The sequence below is a fragment of the Clarias gariepinus genome, chromosome 5 (genome assembly GCF_024256425.1).
Source record: "Clarias gariepinus isolate MV-2021 ecotype Netherlands chromosome 5, CGAR_prim_01v2, whole genome shotgun sequence".
Taxonomy (NCBI): Eukaryota; Metazoa; Chordata; class Actinopteri; order Siluriformes; family Clariidae; genus Clarias; species Clarias gariepinus.
In genome coordinates, this window is record NC_071104.1 from 29,072,494 (window position 1) to 29,091,925 (window position 19,432).

The following is a 19,432-nucleotide window of genomic DNA, read 5'->3' on the forward strand; positions in this document are numbered from 1 at the left end:
TTTGTTTTATAAACATTTTTATTAATTTTATGTTTCTAATGAAATAAAAAAAAAAAAAGATGGCAATAGAATTTCAATTTGGTTTTAAGCAACCTCATGCAGTCACATTGTTAAATGCATAAAAGCTCCAAGCAATGATTAATACATTTTTCTAACTATAGCAAGGTATTCAAAGAGAGAAAAAAAATTGCTTCATTTGAAGAGGATCTGCATGCAATCTTCCATCACCAAAACCTTCAAAGGCTGCCAGAAGTCCTGTTATGATCACAATGTTTTATTATGAATCACACGCAACTATTATACATATGTTAATTCCCACCTCTTTATTAATGTTTTTATAAGACACACCGTTGTCCATTATATATTTACCATGCAATTTATTTTTTGCCATGCTAGCAATGTCCGTGGTGGTGATGCCCATGGTGGTGGTGATGGTCATGGTGGTGACCATGGTGATGTCCAGGAAGGAGATGAGACAAAAGACCATGGTGATGGTGATGCCCATGATCATGATGATGATGAGGAGGAGGAGGATGATGATAAGGCCCATACTGTGCTGGAAAATAACCAGGATTCATCGGTGGCATATAGGGACCTCCCCATACTGTCTGTGATGGTGGTAGGTATGGGCCTGGCGCTTGGATGGGAGGATATGCACCATATGGAAAATTGGGGTTCATGTTGTTTCCAGTGATCTACTCCTTCCTTGATAATGTTACAAAAAAACACAAACACACATTTTACCTCACGAACATAAATACTTAAACAAGAGTTCTAGACAAAAAAAGATATATAAAAACAATGTGACAAAATGAATTTAGTTAATATAGAAACAGTGAATTCATATTATGATGCAATATATTACCTTAGTGTATGTAGGAAACACATAACCAACTTCTACATTGATGTATGAAATAGTATGAAAAGGATTGTTAATCTGACAACCGTGGCATTTATTTTTTTGGTCTTACTGAATACAACTGATCTGTGATCTTACTGCATTATAACTTTAACCCTAACAAAAAAATGAACAAACATCCATTTCTAAAACTAGTAAGGTGTTCTTTATCTTGTTGATAAAGTATGATACCTACAGTGTGTATATGCATGTTAATACATACATACATACACTTCTTTATTTTGCTATCATGATAGTTATATTTAAAAAAAAAAACAATTTTATGGCTTGATAAGCAAAACAGCTGTCTAATAAATTCATTATTGAGCAGCCAAACTAAACAAACCAATACCCTAAAAAGTGTCGTTGAAAATAAGAAGTAATAAAAGCTAAAAGTTACAGACAGAAAGCTGAGTTGAACTTACTTGAAGCTAAATCTCATATACACAACACAATCGGTATACCAGCTAATAAACTTCCTCCTTTTTTGTGACAACTTCTCACCTAAAAAGTGAACTAAACCCATTTAAAAAAAAAAAAAAAACACACACACCAGTGCATACCTTTCTGCTGAGATGTTCCTGATGCGTCTGATAAACAACAACACCTACAAAGAAAAAATACACAACTTCCTTATTTTGGTAGAGCTGTTTTGGGTTTTAGACTTTATATTCAATGTATATATACAGAGTTATCAAAAAGAATTATACACACTGTTGTAAATAAAAATAAAATCTTCTGGAATAAACAGTATCTTAACTCATATTTACTTTTAATTGCTTGATAATCAGAACAGCAGCCTAATAAATTATCAAGTAGTAACTTAAAAAAAGTGTCTTCTAAACCGAATAAAATAAATAGAAAAGTCCCAAAGGCACAGACATAAAGTGCACTTACCTGATGCTAGATCTCAACTACACGGCACAACAGGTGTGCCAGATAATTAAGGTCGTCTGTTTTCACGCTAATGCGCATGCGCGAAATGATGACGTTCTATCCAGGTGCTGCCTGACTTGCAACTTGTCGACATTAACTTGTTAATAGTATGCGCAAACATGAGCACCCAGACACTGTCTGTATGAAACATAGAGAAAAAAATATTTTATTTGCGTTTGTCATTGCTTTATTTCGTTTCCTACAGTCCCCAACAACCCCACCCTTTCAGTGACGCATCAGCAGTCACGCGACATGGCTCATCTTCATACGCAAGTTACCTGCTGGAATCACACCAGACAGGTTTGTTTAGTTTACAACAGCATCAAAGCAATGGTACTGTTGTTAACGACACATCCCTCAAGTATTAGCAATAGCCATGGTATGTGAAAGGAGTACTCATAAAGGGTGTTCATATTAGCACACACACTCAGCTCCACAAATATTTTACTGAGCCCCTAAAGGGACATATAAAAATGAAAGAAACAAATTTGAAAAAGTAATTTTACTTAATTTTGCCCACTCTTTGAATTTTTTTTTTGATTCAGCAACAGGGTTTTTCGAACATTAACAGCATGTTAAGGTCATGCCACAGCATTTTAATTGGATTTAAGTCCAGATTTTTTGACTAGGCGTCTCTAAAACCTTGATTTTTATTTATAATTTTTTTTTTGAGCCATCCAGATGTGGACTTGCTGGTGTGTTTTAGATCATTGTCCTGCTGCATAACCCAAGTGCGCTTGAGCTTAAGGTCACGAACGGATGGCTGGACATTCTCCTTCAGGATTTTCTGGCAGAGCTCAGAATTCATGGTTCTATCAATTATGGCGAATCGTCCTGGTCCTGAAGCTGCAAAGAAGCCCCAGACCATCACTCTATAACCACCATGTTTGACTGTTAGTATGATGTTCGTTTTATAAAATGTTAGTTTTATGCCAGATGTAACGGGCCACACCTTCCAAAAAGTTCAGCTTTTATCTTATTAATGCAGAGAATATTTGCCAATCCATCCATCCATCTAGGAACCTCTGTAGTCCAACTAGGGACCATGGAGGCCAATGATGATCATTGTATTTATTCTATTTTACAACCATGGTAGGACCTCCGGTCATGATGTATTTCAAATATACAACTTCATTTAAATATTTAACTAGACCAGTATAGTTTGAAAAAGTCTTTTTTTGGCTGTTAGTTCCTTATAACTAAAATTGAATTGTTTTAAGGATATTCCACAACATCAAACAAAGCTGGCTGGGAGAAAAAAAATCACTGAATGATGATTGAAGCACTCCATGTTGATAATGGCACTACTTTATAGTGAGGTTATCCCAGTATTTTTGCCACTCCTCATCAAAACCTGCTTATTGACTGTTTGGAAAGTAACACCATACATTTTTAACCACCCTGACTTTCATGATTTTGCTCTTATTTTCCTACAGCTATATGTTCAGTCATCTCTTTTTATTTAAACCTGTAAAAATGTAAAACTTAAAGGGTAAAAAAAAAAAAAAATCAACATTCAGGTTGCCGAGTATTTTTCCTTGTAGAAAGAAACATACACATGACTGTGATACTCACATCATTCTGATTTGTTTCATAATTGTTTTTTATTAATTATATGTATTTTTATGGAATTAACACAAGGATGGCAGTAAAATGTAAATTTTATTTTAAGCAATCATCTCATGTAGGTTTTAAGCATTGTGTCATGTCACGAATCACGTTAAATTCATGAAAGAAGAAATAAGTTCTGAGTGATGATAATACATTTTTCTATATACAGCAAGGTACTTGAACAAAGAGTAAAATGTCAAAAATAATTTGCTTCATTTAAAGAGGATCTGTATGCAATCTTCTCTTACCAAAAAGTGCAGGGGCTGCCAGAGGTCCTGTTATGATCACAAAATTTTATTATGAATTACACACAACTATAATACATATGTTAATTTCCACCTCTTCACCCATCATATATTTACCATGCAATTTAGTTCTTGCCATGTTAGAAATGTCCATGGTTGTTATGATGACCATGGTGGGTGATGGCCATGGTGAGGGGAAGGGTAATAGTTCTGCTGATGGCCATTTTGTTGCCCAGTTGGGAGATTCAAGAAACCATGCTGATGCCCATGATTATGATGACCATGATGCCCATATTGTCCTGGGAAAAAAACAGGGTTCATCGGTTGATTATAGGTATCTCCCCACCCTTGCTGTGATAGTTGTAGGAATTGGCTTAGGCCTTGCATGGGAGAAAAAACATCAAATGGAAAGTTGAGGTTCATGCTGTTGCAAGTGAGATACTCCTTCCTTGATATTGCTAAAAACACAAACACACATTTCACCTCATAAACATAAATAAAGAAATAACAGTTCAAGACAAAGCAAAAAAAAAAAAAAAAAGTAAAAATAATGTAAAAAAGAACTATTGTAAATAGTGTATCATAGGTCTTAGTCATTGTATTTGTTGTTCTTTTTTTAATTTTTTTTTTCTCATAGTGACTTTTAACATTATTTTTTTTACCAAGGCCAAGCTATTTTAAAACAAACTCAAAAACGTGAAAAAACGTGGTTAGTAAAAAGTACCAACAATCATTGTAAATCAAAAATTCATATGAAAACTCATCTTGTCTGCCTGTAATTTGTCTTTCCATCCCCCTCCCCTTCTTCTTTAATGGATGAGTGGGTGTATATAATGGCACAGTGGCTTAGTGGTTTGCACTGTCGCCTTGCATCTCCAGGGTCCAGGTTTTATGCCTTCCACAGGTTTTGTGAGTTTTGCATGTTCTCTCTCTGTGCTTGGTGGGTTTCCTCCGGGTACTCTGGTTTCCTCCCCCAAGTCTATGCAGATTAGGCTTATTTGAATTCTCAAATTGCCCATAACGTCTGAATGTACATGTGAATGTTGACTGGAGGTTCTACCACGGTTTTAAAACAGGAATAAATACAGTGGAAATCACCATTGGTTTCCACGGTCCCTAGTCGGATGGATGGATCATACAGTGTGTTTCAAGAGTCTTCAGAGATGGGATACGTTTTTAAAGGGAAAACATATTATTTTAATAATTATTTTTTATATTCTATAATTATGTAGAAATTCAAAGGATGAAAAGAATAGTTGTTTATGACAACAGTGGAATTTATTTTCTGTTTTATTAACAACAACCGATCCGTGATCATATTTTGCACAATAACTTTTCACCTAACAAACAACTGAACGGACATCCATTTCTGAAACTGCTTAGCTATTCCTGATCTTGTTGATAAAGTGTGATACCTCAATACAAAAGAAACAAGTAAAAAAAAAAAATTATTTCCTTAATTTTTTTTTTTTTTTAGCTATAGTGGGTCTTACTGTTTTTTTAATGCCTGTAGTTTTACTTGTATCTCAATACCCTTTAGATACATCTTAATATCTTAATACATAAATGAATAGATAAATTATCAAGCAGCCAAAACAACTGATGGGGGAAAGAATTGATTCAGTTATGTATCACGATTCTTCTGTGTGGCAATTAATGTATCACCATTTTTTTTCCACCAAAAATTATCCATCTATTAAATCTGGATATTTATAAAATTGAATATATTAAATCTGGATATTTATAAAATCACAATACTAGAATCTCAATACAAATCGATAACTAGGTATTGTAATAATATCGCATGATTCCCATCTCTACTAAAAACTAATATCATATCATGATTTCCACCTCTACTAAAAACTTATATTGTATCATGATTCCCACCTCTACTATCTATACTTGGGTCTTCAAAACCCAATAAAATAAATAGTCTACAGTCTAAATGCTACAACCAGACGGCTAAAGTGCACTTACCTGGAGCTAGATGTCGTCTACACAACAACAGAGCGTGCTGTAGAATCATGTTCCTCTGTTTTTATGTCAGTGCACATCTACTTTTCAACAAGTGAACCAACACCCATTTCTAAAACAAGAAAAGAGCATACCTTTCTGCTAAGATTTTGCTGTTGATAAAGGACAATCTCTACAGAATGAACAAACAAAATTCTTTATTTTTATACTTACTTAAATACTTATTTTTCTATACTTGGGTATTTCTAAACAAAACCGCATATATACAGTATATGCGCATATACAGTGAGGTCAATAGGTATTTGAACACCCTGTAATTTTTAGAAGTTCTCTTACTTAGAAATCATGGAGGGGTCTACAATTTTCAGCATAGGTGCATTTCCACTGTGAGTGCACTGTGAGAAATATAATGTGTCAAATAAGTATTTGATCACTTGCTTATCAGCCAGATTTCTGACCCTCAAGGACCTGTTTTTTGCTTTTAAATAGTCCATATGCTTCTTACGGAGCCATTTCTTGGTTTTCCTGGCTGTGTGCTTTGGGTCATTGTCATGTTGGAAGACCCAGCCATGACCCATCTTTAATGCTCTGACTGAGGGAAGAAGGTTTTTGCTCAATATGTCACAATACATGGCCCCTGTTCATCCTCTCCTTAATACAGTGCAGTCGTCCTGTCCCCTGTGCAGAAAAACACCCCCAGAGCATTATGCTTCCAGCCCCATGCTTCACTGTAGGTATGGTATTATTGGGATGATACTCATCATTCTTCTTCCTCCCAACACGGCAAATAGAGTTAAGACCAAAAAGTTCTATTTGGTCTCATCCGACCACATCATGAGTGGGAAAGACAACTCCATGTAGTTTACAAAACAGTAATAATTTAAAAGATCATATGGAAAAACGAATATTTTAGTTTGATAAAATATTAATTTCCACTATGCATGAACATGGCACCCTCTGTAGATTTGTTAATAAATAATGTCCACTGCCCAGACAAAAAAGGATTTTGATTTAAATAAGCATCTTGTTAAAATCATGATTGCAATGATTAATAGGTATTAGCTGGCAACAATTCTTTTACCCCTAACAGGTAAAGTTTCTCATTACCTAAACGACCATGTTAGATGTATCCCAGGGTTGAGGAAAAGATTGTTAAATTGGTGAAATTACTGGTCTGTATCAAGCAAAGAAAACAACTGAAGATGCAGGCATCGGCAAAGTATAAGCCTGTAGTATAAGCCTCTGGAGGGAGTGTTATGATCTGGAGTCACTTAGATTAGTCAGGTCTAAGGCTACTAGGCTTACATCTTGGACAGTTGTCTTCCTGTGTGAAACCAGTAGTGAAGAATCTGGAGGTTTATTTCGACAGCGCTCTTAAATTTAACAAACAAATCAGTTCAGTAGTCAAAACCAGTTTTAGAGTCTTAGAGTCTTAGCTAAAGTGAAACCATTTCTGTCTGGTAAGGGCTTTGAAAGGGTCATTCATGCTTTTATATCAACAAGGCTGGACTACTGCAACTCCCTTTATATGGGTATAAATTAAGCGGCTCTTAACTGACTGCAAATGGTACAAAATGCTGCCGCTAGGCTCCTTACTGGCGTGCGTAAACGAGACCACATTACCCCAGTTTTAATGTCTTTACATTGGCTACCAATTCGATATAGAATTGATTTTAAAGTTCTGTTGCTGGTTTTTAAAACACTGAATGGGTTAGCACCTTTGTATTTATCAAAATCAATATCTGTTCATAACTCCGGACGGTATTTTAGGTCTTCCTATCAGAGACTATTAAACATTCCCCAATCTAAATTAAAATTAAGAGGTGACCGAGCTTTCGCAGTTGCTGCTCCAAAACTTAGATCTGTTTCCACACTGCATGAGTTTACAAAAACATCTTTGTCTGTGCTGTATTTCATGAGGTTTTAATATTTATATGTTGTTGATATTTGACTGCCTGTACAGCACTCCCTGTATTCAGGTGTAAAATGTGTTATGAAATGGCTGGGTTTAAAAAAAAAAAAAAAAAAAAACCAATTTATTTTTAAACAACAGAAAATATTTGGGGTGGCACGGTGGTGTAGTGGTTAGCACTGTCGCCTTGCACCTCCAGGGTCCAGGTTTGATTCCTGGCCAGGCTCCATTCCCATCTCTGTGTGCATGGAGTTTCCATGTTCTCCCCGTGCTTGGTTGGGTTTCCTCCCACAGTCCAAAGATATGCAGGTTAGGCTAAATGGCATTCCCAGATTGCTCGTAGTGTGTAAATGAGTGTGTGTATATGTGTGTAAATACAGGATAAAGCGGTATAGAAGATGAGTGAGAAAGAAAATATTTGGAACATTTATTATGTATTATTTTAAAATAAAGTAAATAAAATAAATAGCTGACTTGCTAAAAATAAATGCAGTTCCTTAAGGAAGCCTAAAACTGTAATGACTTTGAATTTAAATATACATAATACACACACACACACTACTGGATTAAACAAATCTTATCATATTACATTATTTAATAATTCTTGATTTTATGTAAAAACATTCTACTACTGCTACTATGAATATTATATAATGCTATAATAATGATTGTTACTTTAATGTTGATGCACACAGACGCAAGGGGAAAGAGTGTGCAAGTGAGCCAAATTAATGCCAAAATAAGCACGCATACATGGACAGCTCTTCGAAATCATCCTGAGTGTAATTTCTCTCAATTGCACTGATTTTGGTATTATTTTTGTTTTGAACAGATGGACTGTACGTTATGTAATGGTGCAAGATTTAAACAAAGGTGGAGACAACAGATTAATTTAATTATGGTACTAAAGTAAAGGTATATGAGAGGCACAAAATCAACATGTACAATTATGTAGGAACTGAAATAGTATGCAAAGAAATAATTGATTTTGTTTCAGAATAAGAATTGGAAAACAACAACAACAAAAAACACCACACCACTGGAGAATACAGACTGTACGGCTAAAAACAGTCTATAGGTTTCACTTTCAGTCTCTGAGAATTGTTGTTTTATGACAACAGCGGCATTTATTTTCATTTTTTGCAGTATATTTTTCACCTAACAAACAAATGATCCATTTCTAAAACAAGAAAAAGTGCATACCCTCCTGCTGAGCTGTTCTTCCTGATGACAAAGGACACCAACAGTAAGAAAATGATAATAAAAACCTTGCACATTCTTTTATTTTACTGTAGCTGTTTACTTTTGAGTTTAAGTAAACAAAACAGCAATAAATGATTTACCGAGTACCAAAAAAAAAACCCTGACAGATAAGGTGCACTTACCTGAAGCTAGATCACGTCTATACAGAGGAACAGGTGTGCCAGATAAATAAGTTCCCCGGTTTGACGTCAGTACGCATGCGTTAAGTAATGGTCACTTCTTCTTCTTCTTCTTCTTTTTTATAGCTTTGTGGCTTTAAGCTTGACTTGAAACTCGTGGATAGTAACCTTAGAAACGGTGTTTTCATAAATAATTTCCCAGAAACTGTGTGTATGTATGTATGTGTGTGTGTGTGTGTGTGTAAGAGAGAATCTTAGAGCTTTTATTTTAAAGTGTTTTTGCTTTATTTCGTTATTTTTGGTCTACAGGTCCCAACACTCAGCACATGATGACTTCAGGAAAAACTGAGGAAATAAAATTAAAGAGACAGACTCGACTACAACACGCTACTGTTGTTAAGGAGACATTCCATCGTTTATACCAGCAAATAATAGCCGTAACCATTATGTAATCAAAGGCTGTTTGACAACATACAGTCACGCGGATAAGTATTTTGCACACGGTCTTTTTTTTTTTTTTATCATCTGTACACAACCACAATGGGTTTAAAATGAAGCAATCAGGATATAAACAAAGTGTAGAGTTTCAGCTGACTTAACAAAATATAAAAATAACTCCCTAAGTGTCACAGCAATTAAAGAAAAAAACAACAACAACAACATTGACTTTTACCAAGCCGAGGAGTATTGGGACAATTAACGTATTGGGGTGGTCTAGGGAAGCAAAATTATAACAATTATAGAACTCCAATAAACAAACAAGTTAAATAAAAAAAGTAATTAAGTAAACAAACAAAAAAAGATAGTGTAAATGGTTACATCATTTGACTCCCACACCATTTGTCTCTTATGAGAAAGGTATGTACATTTTATTGTTTTACAAATGGGTGTTGGCTGTTCTATTTAAAGGCCACTTTTAACCATTGCAACTCGCATGTTTGTACGAGGCTGAAGTTAGCTCCTTATTCGCAGCTTCCGATTCGTTTGGCTTCTTATTGCGCAGCGTCTCACTCTGCGGCTGAAGTTAGCTCCTGATTCACCTCGTTACTAACGGGAGTGTTCACGTTGGCAAAAGCTGCGCAGTTTATCAATAAAAACGTTATTTTGGTGGCTTAAACCATTCTGTCCAGGCAAATATGTATTATACCATACCTAGCAGGTACCCAACTATATAGTTAAAGTGAAATTGTCCTGGCCCAGATTGATTTTACACTTTAAAAAGGATGGAAATATTTGACTATTTAATTGTATTATTAAATCGACTTTTGAATTGAAAATTCGTTTTATTTAATTTTTTTTATTGTTATTTTCAAAATGGTAGTGATTTTAATGTCAATTTAATTTAAGAACAGAATTTTCAAGAGTATCGAGCGCTCTGACTGATTAATGGATATGTATTAATTATTCAGCAATCACTATATTTTTACTATTTGCTTATCCCTTACTTGCTATATACACTCGCTAAATTATAAGTATGTTAGGAGAGTATGCTACTATTCAAACGGATAGATTTTAATTCTTTTATACAGCACATTAATGATAGTAAAAAATGTTGCCCATAGCAATGATAACTAATAATAACATTTATAAAAAAATTACCCAAACAGGTATTAACAATACAGAGATGCACATCCAAAATGCAATTCAATTCAATTTTATTTGTATAGCGCTTTTAACGATTTACATCATCACAAAGCAGCTTTACACAATCAAAAGAATTAAGTTTGTATGAAATGTGAATGTGTATGAATCAAAATTATATGATTGTCCCTGATGAGCAAGCCTAGGACGACGGCGACAGTGGCAAGAAAAAACTTCCTGAGATGGTAATAGGAAGAAACCTTGAGAGGAACCAGACTCAACTGGGAACCCATCCTCATCTGGGTGAAAACAGATAGCAGGGATTGATGTGCATAATAATATGCGAGACTGGAAGTTCAGTATAAGAGGAGATGTGTAAGATTAAAGTCCAGTTTGTTCCTGGAGGCTCAGGTAGACTGTGAAAAATTCCAGTCCTGAACTATTGAGCGACTGAAGTCACAGGTCCTCAGAGAACAGCTGTCTGCATCAGTCGAGGACAGGACCACCTTCATGGAAAAGTGGAACCAACCCCAGTCACCACACGCATTCCAGGCAGACCACACGGGGGCATCCATGTGATAAGATCTCCAACCAGAAGCAGGACTCCAGGATGAGTTAGAGAGGTCCAGCGGGCAGAGGCGGTCTGGATCACTGGCAGCTCAGGAGCGACATGTATAGCTCGACAGAGAGATAGGTAGAGGAAAAAGGAGAGAGGAAGAGAGAGAGAGAGGAGAGAGCAGAAAAGGAGAGAGTAAAGAGATGGAGAAATAACAGTTAGGTATGGTCACAGTCGAACAATGTAAAAAATGAATGTATATTTAGTGCAGAGTGCAAGCAGAGACTCCGGCAGGACCAACTATGACAGCATAACTAAAAAGGGAGAGCCAGAAGGAAACACAAACATGAGGGCTTCCAGGGATGTAAGGCAACCAATCACCTCACCGTCAACAAACCTGAGTGATCAATGAGAGACTTTTTTGTTCTGGCATCTAGGTTTTGGAATGAACTTCCCTAAGAGGTCTGTACAGTTGAGTCCCTGGCAGTCTTTAAACGACGACTTAAGACATAGGTGTTTTTTCAGTACTTGGATTAATAACCGCCCCTCTCCCCCCGCCCTAAAAACACCCAACTGACTGTTCACTTGCTGCTCAATATGTACCACCCCATGATGGGTAAATAAAGTGTATGTATATGTGTGTGTGCTGTTCCTCCAATCCTTGGGCAAAAAAAACCCTCCCTAACAGTGTATGACTAATGGCACTTAGTTAGTAACCAAGTAACCCAGTGTAAGGATCTATCAATGATGGAAACTTAAGCATTTTAGTAAGTCGCTAAGGATAAGAGCATCTGCCTTAATGTTTATTATTAGAACATGCTTTAAGATACTCTTGTTTTTCCACTTTAAATTTAGAACATTACATTATGGTGCCGCCAGTTTACCAAAATTGCATTTTGTGCTGCTGCGGTCCTATCTGCAGACTCATATGCTACAGAGGACCAACAGATGGCATTGTCCTTGGACATACACTGATCAGCCATAAGATTTACACCACCAAGTGCATTGAATATGCAGTCGAATTCCACAGAAAAGCACAAATGCAGTACAAATTGCTAAAAACATTAATGCTGGCCACAATAGGTAGGTTTTTTTCTATAATTGTTTTCATTTTTCTGATACATCACCTCCTCACTCTCTGTGTCCTTGCGAGTCCTCAACTAACAGAACTACTGAATGGCCTCCTGCACACTGGATTTTGACTCCATAATATCAGCTGTGTTGGTTGTAATGGGTTACTTCTTAACTGTAACTAAGATTGGAGGTGCTAACAGTAGACCACGTAGGTTCTAAAGACAGACACAGTATTTTGTTTCTAAATTTCTACATCTATATTTTTTCTCTTTCCAGATTCACCAGTTACACTGATTGACCCCTTCTAATGACTATAAAATACTTTCGAATATATACAAGGGTCAAATTTGAAAGTTTTTACTAGCTACATGGAGAAATATATATTTTTTAACTATATTTTAATTTATATGTTAAAGTGGTTTAAATGGACCCTTACAGTATGCAGAAAGAAAAACACAAAATTAATGTTATGCAATATATGTGGTAAGAAATCCTCTGATGTCATTTCTTTTAGTTTTATGCCTTCATAAAAAGTCAATAAAAGGACAGAAAAAAGAAGTTCTGAGTGATGGTTATTACATATTTCTCTATATAGCAAAGTAATCAACAAATAGTAAAAGAAGAACAGAGAAGTTGTTTTATGTGAAGTGGATCTTCCTGCAGTCTTCCTGCAACTGAAGGCTGCTAGGGGTCCTGTTACGATCATAATATTTTGTTATTACAAATTATTACACAGAACTTTAATATATATCTTAATTTCCACTTTTTTATTTAAATATATTAAGACATCCCTTTGCCCAGGGCTTTTTCTACTTGTATCTCGAAACCCTTTAGATTCATCTTGATATCTTAATACATAAATTAATAGATAAATCAAGCAACCAAGACAACTGATGGGCCAAATAATTGATTCAGTTATGCGTCACGATTCTTGTGTGGCAATTAATGTATCACCAAACTGACTCCAAAATAAAATAAAAAATTATTTAAAAAATAATAATCCATCTATTGAATCTTGATATTTATAAAATTGAATCTATTTAATCTGCCTATTTATAAAATCATGTGATATCGTATCATGATTCCCATCTCTACTAAAAAGTATTTTTAAAAACCCAATAACATAAATAGGACACAGTCTAAATGCTACAACCAGGCAGCTAATTAAAATTTTTAAAGCTTTTAATTTTGCTAGTTTCTTACTTAATTTTAAGTTATTTTGGCCTACAGTCCTCAACAACCCCACCTATTAAAGATATTTGCAAAAAAATAATTTGGAGGGGGGATGATGTAAATGAATGATGTTCTAAGGGTAGAACACATTCAGATGGTTTTTAAAATTTTTGTCTGTTTGTGCACGCTTCATGTAAAATTAACTTATTTTAATGGGGTTTTCACAGGTGTATTTGGCCATGACAATCAGGCCACGGGAAGAGAAGATGCTTATTTAAAAACGCCCCTGTATCATTACAAAAAAATCATTACTTAATCTTAAAATTTCATTGATGGCATAGTACATTTTTTTTAAACTCACTTATGAGTGTTAAATTGAATTCCATGCGAAAGAAGTCGCGGGCACATCTAGTTATTTGGTACAGAAGCCTTTGTTAACAATTACAGAGGTCAAATGGTTCCTGTAGTTCTTCACCAGGTTTGCACACACTGCAGAAGGATTTCGGCCCACTCCTCCATACAGATCCTCTCTAGATCTGTCAGGTTTTGGGGCTGTCGCTCAGCAACACGGAGATTCAGCTCCCTCCAAAGATTTTCTATTGGACTTAGGTCTGAAGACTGGTTAGGCCACTCCAGAACCTTGATATGTTTCTTACAGAGCCACTTCTTGGTTTTCCTGGCTGTGTGCTTTGGGTCATTGTCATGTTGGAAGACCCAGCCACGACCCATCTTTAATGCTCTGACTGAGGGAAGGAGGTTTTTGCCCAATATGTCACAATACATGGCCCTGTTCATCCTCTCCTTAATACAGTGCAGTCGTCCTGTCCCCTGTGCAGAAAAACACCCCCAGAGCATGATGCTTCCAGCCCCATGCTTCACTGTGGGTATGGTACTGTATTATTGGGATGATACTCATCATTCTTCCTCCTCCAAACAAGGCGAGTGGAGTTAAGCCTCAAAAGTTCTACTTTGGTCTCATATGACCACAGGACTTTCTCCCATGACTCCTCTGGACATGGCCTAACTTAAGCAGGGGAACCTTCTGTGCGATGCAAGATTTTAAACCATGACGACGTGTATTTCTGATAGTAGCCTTGAAAACGATGGTCCCAGCTCTCTTCACAGCATTGACCAGCTCCTCCCATGTAGTTCTGGGCTGATTCTTTACCATTCTTAGCATCATTGATACCCCACGAGGAGAGTACTTACGTCATTTGCCTACTCCATTTTCTGACAATTGCTCCAACAGTTGTTCTTTTTTCACCAAGCTGCTTGGCAATTGCCCTGTAGCCCTTTCCAGCTTTGTAAAGGTCTACAATTTTGTCTCGCGTCTTTTGACAGCGTTTGGTTTTGCCCATGTTGCTACTTAGACTTTGGCTGATTGTGGGGTGCACAGGTGTCTTTATGACAGCTAACGACCTCAAACAGGTGCTACTAGATTAGAATCATGAGAAGAGTGTAGCTGGACTATTTAAAAGCAAAATAACAGGTCTTTAAGGGTCAGAAATATGGCTGATAAGCAAGTGATCAAATAACTATTTGACACAGTAATTCACAAATAAATTGTTTAAAAAAAATCATACAATGTGATTTCCGGATTTTTCTTTTTAGATTCTGTCTCTCACAGTGGAATTGCACCTATGATGAAAATTGTAGACCCCTTTATAATTTCTAGGTAAGAGAACTTGCAAAATCACAGGGTGATCAAATACTTATTGACCTCATTGTATATATACATACACACATATATACACACTATTGTATTTTAGGGTGTATATTTAAAGGAAATGGCATCACATCAAAAACCCAAAATCATGCAGTATTTGCAGAGCTTTAATAACTCAAATAAAACAAAATGCAAATATGTAAACAAATTTTGTTAATGCTTTGGCTAAATAACATCAAGAAATCAATATTTGGTGGAATAACCCTGGTTTGCAATTACAGCTTTTATGCATTTTTGGCATGCTCTCTCCCAGGTTTTCACATTGTTGGTAAATTTTGGTAACTTTAGACCACTCTTTTTTTAAAAAACAAAAAGCAAACTGCTCAGCTTTGCTTGATGGGTTGTGACCATCCATCTTCCTCTTGATGCCATTTCAGAAGTTTTCTGGAGTAAATTGCAGTGGTCTCTTATTTCTTTCCCAAGCTCTGTGTGTTTGTGTACAGTATATATATATATATTTTACAATTTCACACATTTTACAATTAGGCATTTGGCGACATACATTTTCACTCCTTATACATCGAAACAGTTGAGATTTAAGGGCCTTGCTCAAGGCTGGCTCTGTATACATGTCAAATTTGACCTAGAACACCATCTATGTTAAAAATAATAATAAATACCAGCTACATGGGGAAAAAAAACAAAACTTCAATTTAAGTTTCCAAAAAAAATGGAGTAAAATTTACACTGAAGGTATGCAAGGGTTAAAAGGGTTTACTGGCATGAAGAAACAACACTGTTGCTGAATACATTAGGAAATAAATCCTCTTATGCAATTCTTTTTAGTTTAATAGACTTTATTCATGCTATGCATTTTTAATGAGTCAGTAAAATTATAGTAAGATATTTGACAGAGGGTAAAAGAAGAACAGCAAGTGTTTCATCTGAAGTGGGTCTTCATGCACTCTTCAATCACGAAAAACTGCAGTGGCTGCTATGGGTCCTGTTACGATCATAATATGTTATGACAAATTATTACACACAACTCTAATACAGAGTATGTTAATTTTTACTTCAAGTTTATATTAGGATATTCCCTTGCCCATCCTAACCTTACCAAGAATTTTAGTTTTTGCCATGCTAGCAATGCCCATGGTGATGCCCATGACCATGATGCCCATGGCCATGGTGGTGCCCATGGCCGTGGTGCCCATGGCCATGCTGCCCATGATGCCCATGGCCGTGATGATGCCCATGATGAGGCCCAGGTTGTGGAGGAACACAGCCTGGATTCATCGGTGGAATACAGGGAACTGGCATTCCTGGCTGTGGTGGTGGAGGGCATGGGGTTGGGCCTTGGAATGGAGGATAAGCACCATATGGATAGTTGGGATTCATGCTGATGGCAGATCGATACTCCTTTGATGATATTAGACATATAATGATATATGTCAATATTCTTTAACTTTACACTTCACCTCAAACAAATTAACAGTTCAACACAAAGAAAAAAGGAGTAATAAAAATGGTGCATCATCAAAAGGAAATTAGTCGCAGACTTTAAATACCAAATGTAAAAATAATGGTCAGTAACAAGTACCACCAATTACATTAAACAAATACCCTTATACAAAAAAAAGTCAGTTTGCCTGTATATATGATCTTTAACGAAAAGGTGGGCAAATAATGATATAAAAAAAAAAAAAAAAAAAAAAATATATATATATATATATATATATATATATATATATATATATATATATATACATACACATATACAGTATATATATAAAATGTGTGTGTGTATATATATATATATATATATATATATATATATACACACACACACACACATATTGTACACACACACACTTTTATAAAATATATATATATATATATATAAAAAAAGTATATGGAGAAAAAAAGTTTTCAGAGATTAAATATTTTTAAAGGTAAACTATTTAAGCAATTACAGATATTAAACCAGAGATCATCATGAGTGGGGGAGTCAACTCCATGTAATTTACAAAAACAGCAATAATTTAAAAGATCATATGGAAAAACTTTTGCCAAAATATAAATTTTTTTCACTATGCATGAACATGGCACCCTCATGGAACATGTAGATTCATTAATAAATAATGTTGTCCACTGCCCAGCCAAAAAAAAACCCTAAGTCTCCTGGGATAGGCTCCAGGTCCCCGTGACCCTGAATACAGGATAAAGCGGTATAGATGAGTGAAAAAATATTTGGAACATTTATTATGTATTATGTTAAAATAAAGTAATTAAAATAAATAGCAGACTTGCTAAAAATACATGCACAGCTCTTCTAAATCATCCTGAGTGTAATTTTTCTTAATTGCACTGATTTTGGTATTATTTTTGTGTCACTTAGTGACAAACATCAGACAGCCAGCAGGCCAATTAAAAGAAATGTGACTATGAACAGGTGGACTGTACGTTATGTAATGGTGCAAGATTTAAACAAAGGTGAAGACAACAGATTAATTTAATTATGGTACTAAAGTAAAGGTTAAGCTCTTCTCCGTCATGTGAAGTGATTTTATGAAATTAGCTGATGTTAGTGAGTTAATTAGCCATGTTAGTTTCCTTGGTACCAAGCCTATGCAGTAATATGTATTTCACCAATGTTAGCAGTCTCGCATTTGGTTGCAAATTTTTGCTTTAAAACACTGGTACCCTCAATTCGGCAAAGATTGATGGGTGGTGCTCTGGTTTTTTTTTTTTTCTTTGCTAATTGAAAATTTTCTATACAACTGACTTTTCGACAGGGAGAAGTTCGCAACTAACTGGCTGCTCACGTCAACCCAGGGTTGGAGTCATGTGCAGCATAGAGGTACAACCCCTTCCTGTGCATCTGGTGGATTCCTGTATGCTCCATCTTTGACAAGCTATAATCAGGTCATACCACAGGGGCAGTAAAACGGAAAATTTTTAGTGCTACCTGTTATACCTTGAAACTGACCCATGTCCAGTTGTAACATTGTAAAAAAATAAAACAATGCACTGTAATACTTGTTAAAGCAACCAATGTTCCAATGTATTTTTAACAACATGATTTTTGTTTGTTTGTTTGGCCAGGCAGTGTATATGAGAAGCACAAAATCAATATGTTCAGTTATGTAGGAACTGAAATAGTATAGAAAGAAATAATTGTTGTTTATTGATTTTGTTTTAGAATAAGAATAGGAAAAAAGCCACACAAAAAAAAAAGAGAGAGAAAAAGCACACCCCTGGACAATACAGACTGTACGGCTAAAAACAGTCTATGGATTATAATCCACTTTCAGTCTCTGAGAATTGTTGTTTTATGACAACAGCGGCATTTATTTTCAATTTTAATTAATAGAACTGATCAGTAATCATATTTTGCAGTATATTTTTCACCTAACAAGCAAATGATCCATTTCTAAAACAAGAAAAAGTGCATACCCTCCTGCTGAGCTGTTCTTCCTGATGACAAAGGACACCAACAGTAAGAAAATGTTGCACATTCTTTTATTTTACTGTAGCTGTTTACTTTTGAGTTTAAGTAAACAAAACAGCAATAAATGATTTACCAAGTACCAAAAGAAACCCTACCCTAAACAGTATCTTTAAAAAACTATAAAATAAATAGAAAACAGTCTAAAAGCTACAAACAGACAGATAAGGTGCGCTTACCTGAAGCTAGATCACGTCTATACAGAGGAACAGGTGTGCCAGATAAATAAGTTCCCCGGTTTGACGTCAGTACGCATGCGTTAAATAATGGTCACTTCTTCTTCTTCTTTTTTATTTTTTTAGCTTTGTGGCTTTAAGCTTGACTTGAAACTCGTGGATGGTAACCTTAGAAACAATGTTTTTATTAATCATTACAGTATCCAGACACTGTGTGTGTATGTGTGTGTGAGAGAGAGAATCTTAGAGCTTTTATTTCAAAGTGTTTTTGCTTTATTTCGTTATTAACACTCCACGCCACCCTCGCAGTGACGCATCAGCACATGACGACTTCAGGAAAGACTGAGGAAATAAAATTAAAGAGACAGACTAAAAAAAAAAGACAGACTCGACTACAACACGCTACTATTGTTAAGGAAACTTCCCACCGTTTACACCAGCAAATAATAGCTGTAACCATTATGTAATCGGAGGCTGTTTGACAACATACAGTCACGCGGATAAGTATTTTGCACACGGTCTTTTTTTCCATCTGTACACAACCACAAGGGGTTTAAAATGAAGCAATCAGGATATAAACAAAGTGTAAAGTTTCTAAGTATCACAGCAATTAAAGAAAAAAGCATTGAATTTTACCAAGCTGATAAGTATTGGGACAATTAACTTATTGTGTATGAAACTCCAAAATGTTCAAAATTAAATAAATAAATAGGACATGATGAAATAAATAACTCTATAAA

The 19,432-nt window shown here is 35.5% G+C and overlaps 2 long non-coding RNA genes across 2 annotated transcripts; both read right to left on the reverse strand.

Annotated features, from left to right (window-relative positions):
* On the reverse strand, positions 1-9,020 carry LOC128523706 (uncharacterized). Its single transcript, XR_008360446.1, has 7 exons — positions 8,962-9,020; positions 8,780-8,800; positions 5,668-5,776; positions 1,796-1,972; positions 1,462-1,505; positions 370-705; positions 1-255 (listed from the first exon to the last, which is right to left on the reverse strand). It is a non-coding gene; the product is annotated as an uncharacterized LOC128523706 (long non-coding RNA).
* Positions 9,021-15,699: 6,679 nt separating this feature from the next.
* On the reverse strand, positions 15,700-18,957 carry LOC128523840 (uncharacterized). The gene is made up of 4 exons (XR_008360460.1): positions 18,696-18,957; positions 18,465-18,485; positions 16,126-16,427; positions 15,700-16,011 (listed from the first exon to the last, which is right to left on the reverse strand). It is a non-coding gene; the product is annotated as an uncharacterized LOC128523840 (long non-coding RNA).
* Positions 18,958-19,432: the final 475 nt, after the last annotated feature.